Consider the following 18,313-nt stretch of genomic DNA (forward strand, 5'->3'; position numbering starts at 1 on the left):
TTAGCGTTTGTACGCCTTTTACTTTGCATTATTACGCTCTTTTTAGTGTATGTATGCCTTTAAGTTTGGCGTTCTTACGACTTTTTTTAGCGTTTATACGCCTTTATGTTTGCGTTATTAAGCCATTAGAGCATGTGTACGCCCTTTTCGCACCATTTTGCATTTATTTCGCGTTATTACATATTTATTAGCGTTATAATGCATTTGTTTTTCGATACATCGTGTTTATTTGCGTAGAAACGCCTTTTTTCGCGTTTATACGTTTTTGCACTCTTTTATTTAAAATTTAAGTGGTACTATAATAGGCTTTCGTAGAAAAGAGCAATTGTCAGTGGTAGATAAAGTACATTAGCACGAACAGCTATTCAGTCAATTCTGCTAGTTTCCCGATCAGGAAATTTGGTTTCTAATTCAGAAAACTCATGATTTTACCATTTTTACGTAGATTATACAAATTTTGCAACCTTATTGAAAGATAACCAGGGACTTTTAAAAAAATCTGCACGGTAATAATTTAGATATGTATTTCCTCTACGGAAAGGTGGTGTTTCTATGAGTTTCCTTATCTGGGGGCCATTTCTGGTACAGTGCGTAACTTTACGGACGAAAATTTACGTACGTATAAAGTTACGTACGCTTTTCGGAATGCGTAAGTGCGTTTCTATAAACCGAACGTAGCGTAAAACTTAGTTGCTATGTTTGAATAATCTCTAAACAGAAGTCTGGTGATTGCGCGGACCTTATAGAGAACATTTGAAGAAATTCATAAGGTAGATTTAATTTGCTTTCTCTAACAAACTTTCGGTAGACTAAATATTTATACATTTATCCTTTAGAAGTACCTTATAAATAGCAAATTTCTTTCCCTTGTTTGCGAAATTGCGATGAAAAAAAGGGGTCAACTGTAAAAAAAGTTCAATCTCTTGATTCTTTTAAAATTAAGTGTGGCCATTCTTTGTTGAGCTGGATATGCTCTTTGTTAAAACAGAAGAGATGATTCTTACTTAAGCAAATCTTTTACGAAGGTTAGTCAGATATATTTCAAACTGGAATTGCTGAAGCACACTGGGCAAATTGGATGGATGGGTGAATATTTGATTAGGTTCCATTTACTGTCCATATTCAACAATTATCTAAATGGTAGACATTAACAGAGATACGTTTCATAATTACAATGTTAAATAATATGTAAACAATATTAGATAAGAGTTCTTAGCAGCTCACACGCTTAAAGCAGTTTTATGCTTTGTCGAAGCAACTAACCCCCATGTATTTTAGTAACGGTGTGTTGTCCCAATTCTTAAACTTAATAACAGTTACATTTAGTAGCTTTTTATGCAGAATATTTAAAAATGGTCAGTTATGGCTCTGTCCGTAATTTTTCAAGTCGACACCGTTACGAAGAAAGTTTCATCTACCGCACGGGAATGATACGGGGATACATTTTTTTTCCGAAAAGTAAACATTCTTTCAACCTTTTACGTCATAATGAAGCAATGAAAAGAGCGCAAAATGTGAAAATCATCAAAAAGTAAGTAAAATATTGAACGTACTTTTATTCAGTGTCAACACCGTTTTTCAGTTTTCTTTGCTATTTCCACTTCCTGTTCCATAATACTGAGAAGACAGGCATGTGTATTGTAGCTTACACATCTGAATTTACAAAAACATAATCAAGGAGTTTCCTGACAGGAATTCAATCTACTGGAATGGTATCTTTGATTATGTTTAGTGCGTCACTGAATTACAAATGGAATGTCCTATTATGAGAAGAACATCTGTAAAGAAGGTAGTATTTTTTAACATTTTCATTTACTGATCAATTATAATGTACAGTAGTACAGTATGGTTTTAGAAGAATTAACAAACTCTGTAGCTTGTATTCACTTGTCGCACTTCTAGATAATTTTATAACAATTAACATCATGTTTTTACCATGTTTATATTTATACTTGTGTGCAAAATATTTATAAAAAAAACAACAGCAGATTTTTACTCATAAATTCATTTAAAATGAGAATCTTTTTTCTGTGATAAATTAACATTGTCTATGAATGCTTCTATAAATTTGAGGCAATAGGCATTTGCAATTATCATAAAGTATGCTTCTTCACTTATATAATTATATTATATTTTTGTTCAATATTAAAAAAAAAATATGCAAGGATTTGTAACAAAAAACGCTGGGCTGTGAAAGCTTGTCAGAATTTTATATTTTTGTAGAGGTCACAGTGACATTGACCTAAAACCTAGTGACCCAAAATGGGTGTGGCGTTTAGAACTCATTAAAGTGCATCTACATATGAAGTTTCAAAGTTAAAGGTGGAAGCACTTTGATTTTAGAGCCAAATGTTTAGGTTTTATCTCATTGCCTACAGCGGACGGGCGGACGTTGGACAACTAGCTGGCTATGACAATAGCTCGGGTTTTCTCTCTCCGAAAACAGCCTCGCTAAAAATACAACATTGAGCATCTTACAACTGTAACTTACCAAAAACAAATCTCATTGGTTTAAAAGTCATAGTGTTTTGACAGTTTTTGTATAAAATGACATATTTGGTACGTTTCAATACATGTTTTCAGTAAATTTACTTAAACAGTGAAAACTTTTCAAACCTAATTTAAAATTAGCCATTATTAATATTCAGATAACTTAAGTTTTAGTTGTTACAATAACCATTGCGCAAAGTTAGCCAAGTGTGTGAGCTTTGACCTTTACTTCCAGTTAATGATTGCAGCGCTTTTACAACTGAAGCTCGATTGGTCATTGTTGGCCCCGTACTACTTAAAAGTACCCGGGGTACTCTTAAGTACACTTCAATGTACCCTGGGTACAGAATTTTATTCCTGCCTAAAATTTGATGTCATCAAACGCACTTCTGAATACGAAACAAAATCCTCTTTGAACAAAACCTAACTCAATATGCCTTTTTGTGTACGAGTTTCGATAATATCATCGCGGAGGCAAGTTCACAGAATGTAAACGGAAACATTATTAATTTGAAAATAGAGCCAACAACAGCAGATTAGCTTAAATATTCCTGGGTATGTTTAAGTATATTTTCTGTACCCAGGGTATATAGTAGCATACATAAGAGTACCCAGGGAACTTTCAAGTACAGTCCGAAATTATATATATATATGTTATATGTTATAGCAAATTCAATTAAAAAGACATATTACTTCTACTTCTTCGGCGAACACAATTTAAGATAAAACAATGAAATAACAATCAATTTGAATTGCTACCCTTTACAAATTGAAATTATAAATGTCTTATACCAGTGGAAATAGTTTAAATAACCGAACTTTCTTACATTCGCCAAATAAGCCCACTGCAAATGAGAAACTGAAAGGTGCATATACAAGTTTTACCGTTCAACCGTGTGTAACTGCGTATTGTGGTCGTTTTGAGGTGTTCAGTCACGTCTGTATACATCTATTTTGTAAATTCAAATGTATATTCAATATATTCAATACTTGCTCATCTCTACTACAAAAATGGTATCGTCATTAATGTAAACTTAACACATAATTCCTAACTGTTGATTGTACGATACGGAAATGATAACTTCTTATAATATTTACATTTTCTGTGTAAATGTATGTGTTCAGACGATATACTATGTACAAGTCTGGAATAAAAAGTCTGTCTGTCTGTCTGTTTTTCTGTCTGTCTTTCTGTCTGTCTGTCCGTCCGTCCCCCCCGTCCGTCCGTTCGTCCCCCCGTCCGTCCGATCGTCTGTCTGTCTGATCTCTGATGATCGTGATGTGGAGTCAATGTACCTCGCCAGTACTTGCATTGTGTCGTGTGAATCTGCCCACTCGTCGTTATATGTCGCAGTGTTGTATTCTTTTGTTGCTCGAACCCGCCAAGAAGCGGCGATAATTTTAAACCGTTCAATATTGTCGACGCCTATCGTACACGTAACGAGGGCACGTCTCATGACAATCGTGCACTCTCGAATACACATCTTGTGCATGTCTTCACGTTCCGTAGAATTTAGCTTTCTGTTGGCATTCTAGGGGTAACTCGACTTTGGTGTGCATTGGTGAGCTCGTCTAAATGTTCGTGTCAATGTTGAAGAGAACTCGAGCAAATGTCGTCCTTAAACGACAAGCTCGTCCATTTTAAGGCAAGTGAAAACTCGCCCAAAGTCGTACAGAACATGAAGCTAACATTCAAAACAGTCTAACATGGTTTTACGGAATGGTTATGGCCAGTTGGTTTGGTTAGGTTTGCCCGTTTGGGACTGTTTTGAAATGTCAGTGGAATTGTCAGATATATTTAATGTGGTAAGCCTGGAATGGTCAAAGCAATTTGATGACTATGATGATGATGGTGGTGGTGGTGGTGGTGGTGATGATGATGATGATGATTATTTGATATCCCCCATCCATTTGTGTTCAAATATTGATTTAAATACACTCGGTCATATGCAGTCGGCGTTCTTATTGATCTACTTTAGTCAACAGTCGAAGACAAACTCCGTAGGGTAAGGCTACTTCAGAAATGCTTGGCGTTATTAAACTGTATGTCAATAAATCAGCAGTGATATTTGCGAAAGTTCTTAACGTTTGAGTTGTTTATTAAAACCTAAAATGTATTGCCCTTGTATTGCCACTTGTTGAAGAAATACGATATTCGGTGACTCTTTACTGGGATGTTCTAGATTGCATTTATCGGTACTGGCAATTTCTTTTATTTGATCTATTTAAATTAAAACTAATAAATATATCAAGGGAGGATTTTGTTTGAATTTGTTTGACAAGTACTCGTCGTAAGCAGTACATATCTTAAGAACTTTAGCGTGTCATTCATTAATTAAAATATTTTTTTAATAAAATAGCAGCTTCACGTAAAGTATTTTATTCAAAATTAAACGCATTAAGCATTAAATGCCAAAGAAACAACAGACACTTGAATTGTATAACCTTATTTTGAAACATGATTCGAGCGAGTGATTCTTTATATTCATTAGTTATGACATATATTTACAACTAATTAAATATTTATGCAAATTATATCGGCACAAAAATGAAACGTTATTATTGTTTTCAATATAAAACAAATCTTACAAAAAGACAACTATGCACACGTTTTGTCTCATGATATTATGCAGGCGTTATGCAGATCAAACATTAAATTAAGCACACAGTCGAAAACAATAAAGGTGTTGAGTATTTAAAGCCACACACCTGAAATAAAATACAATTGTAGTACCAGAGCTGACAAAGACCAATCTAACATAACTGAGCTAACATGTCGACAGATTGTATCTCACAGTCTCTACAGTATATTTTATTTTACGCAGTTTTGACAAAATGATATATGCATGATATTATTTCCAAAGAAATGGATCTTGGTGCAGAACTTCTGCTAAAACTGTAAATGTGCCAAATTCAACAATAAAGTGACAACCGTATACACATTTATAAGAAGCGCTGTAGACATATCAATTAAAATTGTACACAGTAATCTACGTTTTTGTAAAAAGTTGCATTTATATTATACTGCTGTGTCAATGAATGACAATTATACAGTAATCTGTGCTAAAATTAATTGAATTAATATTAGCACAGACTACTGTATACTTGTCATTCATTGACACAGCAGTATAATATAAATCCAACTATTTACAAAAACGTAGATTATACAATTCTAATACATAATTCTTACATAAAAAGTATACTTTTACCCATGTTTACAATGATTCAATTCTATCACTCAGCAAACGTCACATTCGTTGAGTTCAACTTGGCGTCTTGTGATGGATAAAGCCTTGTTCAAAACGAAAGTTGAACGAATTGTCAAAAGGAAAATCGAACAAATCATAGCAACAATCGATTCGAACATGTAAAATTTCCTCTTTTAGCAAAACTCCAATCCACAATCATACACAATAGATCCTGCACAATCAACGCAGGATTTCCGTTACAGTATCTTTCCATGCCCTATCAAGATCTTAATATAGATAAAGGTTTAAATTAACCAAAATGATGTTGCGCTCGTAGATTTCGTAGTCTACGTTCGGTTCTCCGAAATATCGGTGCATACGCCGCCATATTTACGCTAAATTACTGAGTTACGTGAGCCTTTGAGCACACGTAACTTTACGTGCAAAAATACGGTAAACGTAACTTTACGAAGTTTATAGAAACGCTGCAAACTGAACGTTTTGCACGTACGCATGATTTTTGAACGTACGTAGTTTTAAGAAACGGTCCCCAGGAAACAAATATGGGGTTTCCCCTAGTTTCCCGAACGGGAAGTTTCTTCCACTGCAAATAAAAGCATGACAATGCGATAATGTGATGCTCAAATGTCGCGTGTTTCCATAAATTGCCGCTTATAGTTTTTAAACTGTAGTATCGTATCGTGTGACGATTTGATTTGCGTGTGTCTACCTTTACATGCAACATTCAACTTGTCTCTTACCGGATTCCGTAGATTCAATACCTTTTGTAATTGTACATGTGCGCTCTCTGGGACACGGGAATTAATTCATGTGCGTAAAGTGCCGTCGCAGATTAGCCCGTGCAGTCCGCATATGCTAGCCAGGCAAGAGACTTTCCGCCTTAACTGGATTTTCGCAATGATGAGACGTCATTTAAACAAAAATGCCACAGAAGCGTAAAGGATCACCATGATTATCCTGTGCGGACTAAGCATGCTTATCTGGGATGACACTACGCACATGCAGTAAACCCCGTTCACCCAAAGCCATGCAGAATATAAACGACCTGACACTCCAGCTGCATTCGCATGACAGAAATTTTGTTATAGCATGTGGTACTTTATATATGGCAAGGATCCGATTGCCAGAAAGTGTGACTCATCACAAAGGTATTAGGCCGGGTTTCCATGCATCTGCGACAGTACTGCATGTTAGTAGATGGAAACGCAGACATAGGTACTGGACACGTGCAATCATAAGAAACCTTCAAACTTACGGCACATACTACCATCAGGCTGAATTAATGACAATTAGCATTGTTATATTGATAAACATTACTGATAATTCGTGTTACAGACTTCAAAACTTGTATGTGAACTCGCATAGACAAAAAAAGAACATAAATAGCGACTTCGTATAGCGTTATAACTTGTTTGAAATATAGACTGTGTCTTTTGAAAAGCGATTACAGAGTGTACAATATGCAGACGATATATATTCGCATATTACTATTTTCACTTACCTGAAACCCCATCAATTGACATTTCGTTGGCTATGCTTTTCCAGATGCGATGTACTGAGTCCGCGTCCGTGAAAAATCGCTCACCGAGCCTAAGGCCGGGTTTCCATGTCTCCGCGTCCGCGTTCCGTGCCCGTGTGTCCGTGTCCGCGAAAAAACGTATTTGTTTAAAGCATCGAACGAATCCAAACGTATTTCGGATTGTGTGTTTGTTATGCATAACACCTTAAGAACAGACACTGGAAGTGTATATCGTTGTAACTTCATTGTTATTAGCATTGGATTAAAGTTCCCATGGAGGTAATCGTGTCGTTTATACTAAGTTGGTTTTTTATGACTCCTGTCAAAGCTTAAATAATGCATTTATCTATTATACAGCACAGTTTCAGCTGTAATCGATATTTTAATTATCCAAATACAACGGAAATGCAAAACTGCAGACTGCGCATGCACGAATGGGACAGTATAATTTTTACCATTCCGCACGTGATTGCTAAGGTAGCGGGCGACAGTATTTTTTAGACAGTAAATTTTTTCCCGCTGGTGGCACGTGATTGCTAAGGTATCGGGCGACATTATTGTTTGGACAGTAAATTTTTTCCCGCTGGGTCTGACAGAATTTAAATGTCACGATGGCCTATAATAGATTAGAATTGTGTATAAAAGTGAGGTATAATAATAAGTTATGTATTCATTTTATGTTTCCATCTGTACATTTATGTCGAATTAATGTGCCCTACATGAAGAATATAATTGAAATAAATATCTATCTATGGCAGCATCACTTAAACGCTAATGTGCATGCATGTTTCTTTATTTTGTCCAAACAGTCAAGGTTGGAGTCATAAAACAATTATATATATATATATATATATATATATATATATATATATATATATATCTGACAGCATCAATTAAACGCTAATTTGCATACACTTGTTTTAGTTTGTCCAAACAAACATTACTTTTACTGTAGGTACTGTAGTAGTAAAGATATAATTATATATCATTCCTTTGTATATTTGCAAATCTCGTACATGCACATACAAAATGAAAACTGGTAGTTTATCATTCTAACAATTCCAAGTGATTGCCATTGGTCTCTTTTAAACATACCTTTCTTTAAATAGTTTGCTTTATTACATGTATGCTATTAAAATGTAGTTTTGTATAATTTACTATGCAATAGTGATGAAATCGCTTTTTAAATTTTGATATTTATTCTATATTATAATATAATTAGTAACATGTATTCAAAATTAAACTCCAAAAATTGCAACCAAAAGTGTTCTACATCTGAATATGAATAGGTCCATTATACCATCAAAGCACTTTAAGTATGCATTTGCTTAACAAAGATATGTTATAAAAAACTGATTTCTCACACAGTACTACATTTGTTCTGATGTTAGTACAGTGTTTGATAACGCTGCAGTTGCAATTCGATGCAAATATTAATATTGTTGTATAATTGCACTTAGTGCATACGAGTTGTATATTCTCCCGCCAGGTACTTTAATTTAACAAATGCAAACTATTTAGAGAATAACAGGTTACTTTCCCATCGTTTTGTAATATATCAGGTGAGGCTTAGAATAATATAACGGCGAGGCTTGACGAGCCGTTATTTTATTCGTGCCGAACCTGATATAATACAAAACGATGGTACAGTCACCTGTTTTTCTGTTTATCATACCACATTTCCCTAAAAATCTGAAAAACAATCCATTTCTTTATGTTTAAAATGTACGGATCACCGCTGAATTTGCTGATCCGGCTTTTACACGTTGACATACATGTAGAAACGGCGTTCGAAAAGACAACCCGAATAATCTCTTATTTTAAACATCGTATATAGAGAAAAAAAGTTGTTTGAACTACGAATGGGAAGAGTACAACCGCTTTTATAATAAACGTCTTGAATTGGAGATCAGGAATGGACTGCAGCGACAAATTTAATCGAACAACACATTTCACCGAATAGTTTTGAGACGCCATTTTGGAGATGTGTTTTAAAATTGACATTTTGATGATGGTGTCAATAATGACATAAGTGTGTTAAATCGTTTGTTTAAATAGTTCAGGATTAGCATACAGGTATCATTTGTCTTGACTTTATGTGCAACACTTGCGAGTGCAATGACTATATCGATATTTAAGATGTATTGCCCCATTGATGACGTCATTTAACTTATGCAGTGCGGGCTGTTGTGATTTTTTTAAAAATAAACGTTTTTGTTACTTTTTGACTTTAAACTAAAATAAAATATGTACGTTCTTGTTATCAAATTGTTTGTTTTGTTGAACCTGATTCATATTAATAGAAATTGTTGACTTAATTGCTAATCACACGTAACTCCAAACATTGACTGATATAAGAACTTCCTGTTGACCATGATATAAAAACATATATCAAACAACGTTATATCAGGCAGATATCAATGCGGTGGTATGATAAAAGATTTGTAGTGGTTGTATATAATAATATATATGTATGTACATAATAGAAAAAAGAACTATTCATTGACTTAACCTCGCATGGATCTGTACATTTCTTTCTATAATTAGCATTCATATCGATTATATATCACGTGTCATGAAAGCGAGTAGGTCATTAGTTTATCGCACGCGTTTAAAGCGAGGCATTGAAATTTCAAACACAACACCGTCGGACTAATGTATTGAGCTTTACACAATGTAGAATTGTTGTATGAATTATGTCTGATAAAATTATTTCACTCACTAGATGCAAGGATATAGATAGACGGAAACATTTATTTTCGCGTGTTTTTTACAGACTCTCTATCATGGAAGAAAGCAATTCAATTCACTGCGTCCCGTGCATATGTAAAAACGAGACAAACTCAGCAAATGGATTATGTATTGATTGTACAGAGTATCTGTGCTCTAACTGTTGTTGGTACCATATGAAAAACAAAATCACGAGGCAACACGTTATTGTGAAACAACCGGACATGCCAACTGATGTTGAACCTTTTACGGACATGAAGAAATTAACACAGTGTGAAATGCATCCAGATAGCTTATATGAGTTCAAGTGCGCCGACCATGAACAACTGATCAGCAGTAGATATCATGAGACATGTCAAAGAATCGAGGATCTGTGTGAAGGTGCAAATATGTCGGAACAGATGTCGGGTCTAACAGAGACATTGCAAATTCTTTTAGATTTGTCACATGAACTGATACTTACGTTTGAAAAACGATGTTCCTAACTAGTGACAAACAACACCGAAATAGTACATGCTTGTAATGGGTGTGCAGAATCCATTAAAAATGAAGTTAACAAAATAAGTACAGACCATGAGGCACATTTTGACAAGATAATTGAGAACGAAACAACGGATGAAAACATGATTACCGGTATGTGCAGACTAAAGAATATTTCCGAAACAATAGTAAAGAAAAACGCAGAATTGCTTGAGGTTGCTAAATCGTATGACTGTCACCACGAACAAGCAGCAACAATAAAATCATCGAGAGAAGAAATTCAATATGTTCAACACCATGTTAGACAGAGAGTGTTCAATTTGTGAAAGGTAATTGCATTTCGTTGGAAGCTGCTTTGCTGAGGTTGGAATCGCGTTTGAAAATTACATCGAATTGTTCCGACAATCTTAATATATTTACAAGGGAGGTAGGTACGACTGATGATAGAAATTCTCAACCAACAAGCACGGGTTCGTTATCAGGAAGGGAATATAATGATAAATGTAGAAGTCAGTCCGTTACAACTGTGAGTAACCGTCAGTCCGTTTCAACTTTGGAATCAAATCTAGCATGCATAATACCGAAACTGGTAAAAGGCAGTTCATGTATTGAGCAGGTCAGTGAAGATATTTACGAGGAAAGGTCATCTATTTATTGGTTCAAGATAAAAAAAACTATAACCGATGTAGGAAATGCATGTATATACACATTTAAACCTTAGCTCCACGAGCGGAAGAGAAACCTTAACATAGAATGTGGTCCTTAAATAATGGTAGAGAACTTATTGCTGAACAGAATGACACTCAAAACACACGTAAAGGACACAACAATAAATAAAATCAAACATTTATGCAACGTGGGGCTGAGGTCTGGAGTGGTAGTGGTTAATACAAAACACTGAGGTTCAAACTGGTTTCACAGCGCCGGAGCCACGCTGAGGCACACCGAGGCAGTTGCCTCGGCTAAAATTTGCAGAGCAATGTTGAGATTACATGGAAAAAAACGAAAATTTATGTCAAAGAATAAAATCTATGTAAAAAATTGAGGCAATTTAATTAATTTAAGGCACTTTGATATTCACAAACAAATATTATCATTGAGTACAATTGGTTCATGTTGAGGCAGATAATTATTTCGCCTTTATTGGAATTCTCCTCTTTATGGCCGGCGTCGAGTTTAATCCGGGACTGTTTCAGGTGGTAAGAATCTTCGTTTACATTATCATTTTAAATTATGATATCCCGCGTATTAAACTTTTTTGATATAAAGAAGTTCAAGTCTTTTCTTTTGTATAGTCAATGAAGTTGATGAAAGAACGTTGATGATAGAACTGTCAACTGACAGAAAATGATGACGCAGTGCTAAAACAAAATGTTACACAAGAAAATTGAAAAAATGGCCAAAAACTTTACTGATTTAAGTAAAATATTTGTACTCCTCATGATAAGCAATATATCCCTGTGACGCAATCGGTAAGGCGTCAGACTCTGGATTCATTTCTCACTATTATTTTGTTACTGCGTTGGTTCGAATCCCATTAGGTCCGTGTTTAAGTAAATTCCATCAATGATCCTTTTTATATGTGTTTATGATTGAAAACGCTTTTGATGTAACGCATTAAAATATTTCTTTAAAGAGCCCTATTGTGCTTTCAAGCTGTAAATGGAAAAACAAATCGTCCACGATTTTTTTCACGGTGAACTTGTCTGAACTACAACAGCAAGTTTGCGGAAGCTGATTTGATGTTAACTTAAGAAATAATATTTTTATTGCTTCTTGTACATGTGAGCGGAGTTTTAGCGCATTGCGAAGGCTTAAAACGTGGACAAGTTCTACTATGAAAGAGGAACGACTTAATGGCATCGCTTTAATGTTTGTGCATAAACACATTCCAGTTGATCGAAAACACATTCTTCAAATGTGGAATTCGACTGGAGACAGGAGAGTTGAATTAGCGTTCAATAAGATTGATATTTAAAAGTTGAAGAATAATAAAACATTTTCATGAAACATTATTCGCTAAAATGTTTGATAGATCTGTTTCTTCATATTATAAGGCAGATCTAATTTATTTTAGTATTTCAATAATCAATATGTAAAGCACATTCTATTATCCATATACATACTATGGCTTGTATGAGAGAGCTGCGTTTCATTTTTTTATTTTGTCTATCTGACTTTAAATGAAGTATATGACTATTTTTATGAAGTTAAGTTTGTTACATCATTGTCACTTTAAACACCGTTTATGGTACTAGAATATAAAATTGACAATGAACTTGTAGCAGATTTTGTTTGTTAACTTTATTGATACCAAACGGTAATATGTAGCGTCCACGATTCCGATAATTTAGGTATAAAATGTAGTTTAAATGGCCTTTAAAACGCACCTGAGACGTTCTAGGTCTAAAAAAAATTACGGGGGGGGGGGGGCATGCCCCCTAGAAGGACCTAAGATACTGCCTCGGCTTAAATTTGGGTCTGGCTACGGCACTGTTTCAAGGAGCTCTATACCTCACACTTGACCCACAGTTATTAACAATGAGTTACGTACATGCAAAAAAGTATGTTTTAATTACATCCTAGCCATTTGTAGGATATTTGAGTGTTAAATTGTTTACATTTCATAAACACATTATTAGTATACATTAGCTTTGTAACGTAAATATTTTATTTTTAATAACTCAAACGAAGTATCTGATTGTATACTGGAAGAAACCCATGTAGGTAAGTTGGTCGCTTGTTCTGTTATGCTGCAACCCACAAGAGGTCGACTGATTGTGGGTTGCTGTAAAGATGATCACATTTATCTGTTTGCCTTCCTATAATCAAATCAATATGTTCACACAGAGATATACAGAACGAACTAACAAATCGATTTTTTTAGTCCAACTGTGTAACTATATCATTCTGTTACATGTACTTGTTTTCGTGACTGTATACATCGTGATTAACTATGAACATGTACGTTATGTATTTATGTTCGTCTAACATTAATGATATAGCATCAGTGTGAACATTCACACACCCATGCACTTATTTTTGTCTCCTCTTATAACGCTGCATTTTATATATGTTTTACATTATGATATATCATCACTTACATTAATGGACCAAAGGAGCCACAGTTAATGCTTTCTTTAGTGATAGGGTTAGGGTGTCTTCCTTTTGACCTAAGCAAAGAGGTATTTGTTTTGTTGTGTACATTAATAACTATTATAAAATTCTTAGTTGTCACCGATATGCATCATTTCAGTAATTGGCGAATGTTAGAGAGTTTCTAGGTGCCATATGATGTATTTTTCTTATATTTGTAAAGAGCTGTGAACATGTTATAAATAGTTTTAATATGATATGTAAATGCACTGTTACTGCATTTTGTTATTCAATATGGTGCAGATTGATAGGAACAGTCGAAATGGTATGTGAAGTGTTTTAAATATAATCACAATATGCAAGTGAAAAAAGAGAAAATAATTAGATTCATTTGGAAGATTTATTGTTATTTTCACCTAATTTGATTAGTAAAAAATTGGTTCAACATGTGTAGAGGATGTCTATTTATTGTATTGCAAAATAGGTTTCCATTTTGTATTTGGATATGAATTTCAGATCTTAGACAATAATCGCAAACACTACCGCATTGAATGAATACTCGTTTCGTTTATATGAGCTTTTGGATTGTAAATACTGTTGAGTTAGTGCTTTTTTTAAATCTGCAAGCCATGCAAAGGTGTGTCTTATTATGACTTTTATGTTGTCGGCAGAAATATTTTAACCTATTAACACACAAGCTCGTTTTAAAGTACTTCAATGTAGCGCAACTTACGTCTCTCAATTTTATGTCAAATCTGCAAATTTCCAAGTCAATAATAAATAAATGTGTCGAGCATTTGTTAAGCAGTATAAAAACAACAACCAAGTTTACACGGCCTTATCTTATCTACTCGGCTTTATGCATGTGCGTAGTGCCGTGCCAGATTAGCCTGTTCAATCCGCATAGGCGAGGGACGACATTCTCCACTTGAATTGAATTTTCATCCGGAAATGGTTCTTTAAAATGACAATGTCCATACTAGCGGAAAGTGTTGTCATATATAAGTCTGTTCGGACTGCACATGTATTTAGCCCAGTTATTCTATGGACGTGACTCGTTAATATTTTATTTGCTTAATTTGATTCGTTATATATTCAAAACTGTGTGTCGCGTCCTTATCCATGGTTTCAAACTTATGTGTTTGTGAGTGGTTGTTACATAAAATCTGTGAAAGGGTATGTCGATGCAACATGACTCTTTTACGGTGTATATTTTATCTACTTAAAATTTTATACAGATGGAAAGCTAATACAGAACAACATGTTCTGCCTAGAATAGATTAACGATTAGAAGAGATCTCTTTGAACAAGCAAAATACATAAATCTGCAAAGTATAGTCCCTGATTAGCCTGTGTGAATTGCAAAAGATTCAAAAATAAAACAAAAAAAAGGAACAAAAAATCTTTTCTCAATAATAAATTTGTTGAAAAACGTTTTACCTTTCCAAAAAAAGTAGTAAGATGGGTTGAATTGAAGCTGTGCCGGAATGCAGAGGGGGCATATATTGAATTCTTTGAAAGGCAGAGAAAGACTGAGACCGGTGCAACTGATAAGGCTATAACTGTATCGCCAAAAACTTGAGCGAATGATCATGACCCATCAAATTGTGTGGTTGCAACTTTCTGCAATTAAATGGGCCTTTTCACAGATTCTGGCATATTTTGAAGTTTGTCATTAAATGCTTTATATTGATAAATGTAAACATTGGATCTTAAAAGCTCAAGTAAAAATTCAAGAATAAAATTTAAAAAAGGAAAAAAAAGTAGCCGGTACCAGAGCTCGAATCAGTGATCCCCGGAGTCCTGGAGTAAGTCTGAAAGAAAAACGCATTAGCCCTCTCGGCTATTCCGCCGGGTGTACACAGTTTAAGTATTTTATACGTCATATAAGCAATCTTCGTAGTTTCGTAAATTTAAACGACAACAACAGAACTATCCAAATTATTAAATCGTTTCGCGTTGCAACGCTTTATAATTTTTAGGTTTTCAAATCGTCGAAAGATACATATAATGGCTATATTGGACTATGGTAAATGTTCAGTAATACTTTTTCCTCACAAATATCATAACTCAAACGAAAACTTGCGAATCTGAAACAACTTTTTTCAATTTTGTCAATTTATCAAACCGTGAAAAGATCCCTTAAAAATAAAAATTAAAACTATAATTAAATATAACAAATCCAACATGAGACAAAATGTAAAAATAAAGATTATTAGAATAACATATAGCTCAGCTTGAACAAATTACAATTTAGAAAGGCACACGATATCATTAGCAAAAAAGATAATATAGGCATATGAAATGGCAGTAAACAACTTCAAATAAAAAAATAATAAAGAATTTCTTTAAACTTTAAACCTTTTTATAATAGATTTGGGGCTTTTTACTCATTAGCGAATGGCTGTTTTTGAACAAATTTGAAGAATTCGCGATGCAAATATTTAATATTTCAAACAGCGACTAATTTTTTCACATTTTTTATCAGAAGTGGACTATTTTTTTTCATAATTTTAAAAATTTTGAGACTAATACTTTCACAAATTTGAACAATGTGCAACTATTTTTTTTTACAATATTGAACAGTCACAACTCAATTGTTCACAATTTTGAACAGTGTGCAACTAATTTTTCACAATTGTAAACATTGCGCGACTCATTTTTCACAATTTTGAACATTTCGCGACTCATTTTTTTCACAATTTGAACAGTGTGCGACTATTTTTTTCACAAAATTAGGGGGCCGAGGTTGCTGCACAAAGATGAAACAAGCCCACTTCCAGAAACTATATCCCAAAAACAGCGCCAAGGCTTATCGGAGCTAAACAACCAATTCTATTTTCAACAAGCACACAGCTGACCGTTGGTTCATCAGCATGAAAATGGGTGTAAAAATAGCACAAATAATTAAACATGTGTAGTGTGCATGAATAACGATGAAATTTACCAACCAATCGACCAGGAAACATACTGTATAGTGCGACGATGTGGGATTCAGGATTCTCTCCCACTGATATCATGCAGATCATTGGTCACAAGAACCTTCAAAACATCATTAATCTCAGCAATATATATCTCCGACCCCAAACATACAGCTTGCAAAATCGCTGATTCTTGCACAAAAGCAGCTTCCTTAGAAAGTTCTAGCAACTCGAAATCCACAAGCAGTCGCGTTCCCCACCCACTTTGACTTCTCACACGAAGGCCTGTTTTTTTCGGGGAAACCGTTAACATCTCACAACTAAACATATACTACGGAGATGAACAAGTTGAAAAATAAATCACATTATCACTTCCAATTTGCGCACTACGTAAAAATCCCGTTCCATTTAGTTATTGTCTGTTTTGTTTCAAATTTTCACACTACACATTCGCTTTGAAAATAGCGGATAGCGTGTACTTGGAAGTACATGTACATGTCGAATGTGTTATTATAAAACTATTGGTAATGTGTTTTTAGTGCAGAACTTGTAATTTTAAGTATCGATTTCTCGCTTTAATTTTTTATTTTGTTAAATTATGTGCGTTTAAATTTTATTGTTTGTTGCTTACTTGCGAACCATTTTTTATGTGTAAATATGCATAGACGCTAGCGGATGTATTCAGGCTGCTACTAATTTGCATATTTCCATAAATATATGGTTGGTGACTTTTGATATCATGTGATATCAGACTCGTCCGATATGGCGTATGACAAGGCTTGGCAAGTCTCGCCTTTTCCTACGTCATATCAGACTCGTCTGATATCACATGATATCAAAAGTCACCAACAATATATTCTCTATACATCACCTGGGCAAAAACCTTCCGCCAAAAAATGACTATCGGTTCCTAAACCAATTAGATATTTCAGAAGTTTAATTTGGAATTAATTCATGCATGTCTTATGTAAATGGTGGCCCATGTGAATCACTTACCGTTTTGATAATTTACCTTAATATAAAATTTCGGGAATCGCTTCTATTTTATTCCTAAAACGCACACTGTAATTGTAACGTAACAGAGGGCATAATCTAGGCCAAGAGCATATTTGGCTTACTTACTGACTCGAGGCAACATATCTCCGGGTGAGCAAACTATGTCATGCATTTGATATTCACGTGGAAATGTTTGGTCCAGATTATGTTTCAAATGTGATTGTCAACACTGTCTCCGTGGTTCTCTTAAAAATAAAAGTCTTGTCGAGGTATTCAAAATAAAATGGGTGTATATGTTTCATAATGTTGATACATTTAGGGATATAATATGCAGCTGTGCTATAATCTTTTTCACGTTTAATTATTGTTTCCCGCCTTTACATTTATTTCGTTCTTTTCTTTGCCAAGAAATAAAGATCCCCAGTATTCATTTTGCTTTTATAGACCTTCTTGTGTATTGCTAATTTGCTTCCCAATTAAAGAATTATTTTAACATTCAGGGATAAACTTTATATTCAATCGTACACTGTCTGAAATGTAATTGTATACATTCGATCGTTCTTTCCACTAAACGTATAATGACAGTTTTATATAAATATATCATATGCTCAAACAAAAAACCAGACAATTGATTTCATCCACTTGTTACCGTTCTGATACCCGAGATTTCTATATAAAACAGGTGACATTTTATAGATTCCGCCCACCTGTAGCCGTTTTGATACCATAATTTTCAATATACCACATATGCCATTTAAGGAGTAGTTAATTTGCATCGTTATTCGAAATTCAACATTTTGTAATAAATCATAAGTTCTAAAATAATACAACAAATAATCGCGAGATAGTGAAACATAATTGACATATTATAT

Source organism: Dreissena polymorpha, chromosome 16 (genome assembly GCF_020536995.1).
Source record: "Dreissena polymorpha isolate Duluth1 chromosome 16, UMN_Dpol_1.0, whole genome shotgun sequence".
Lineage (NCBI taxonomy): Eukaryota > Metazoa > Mollusca > Bivalvia > Myida > Dreissenidae > Dreissena > Dreissena polymorpha.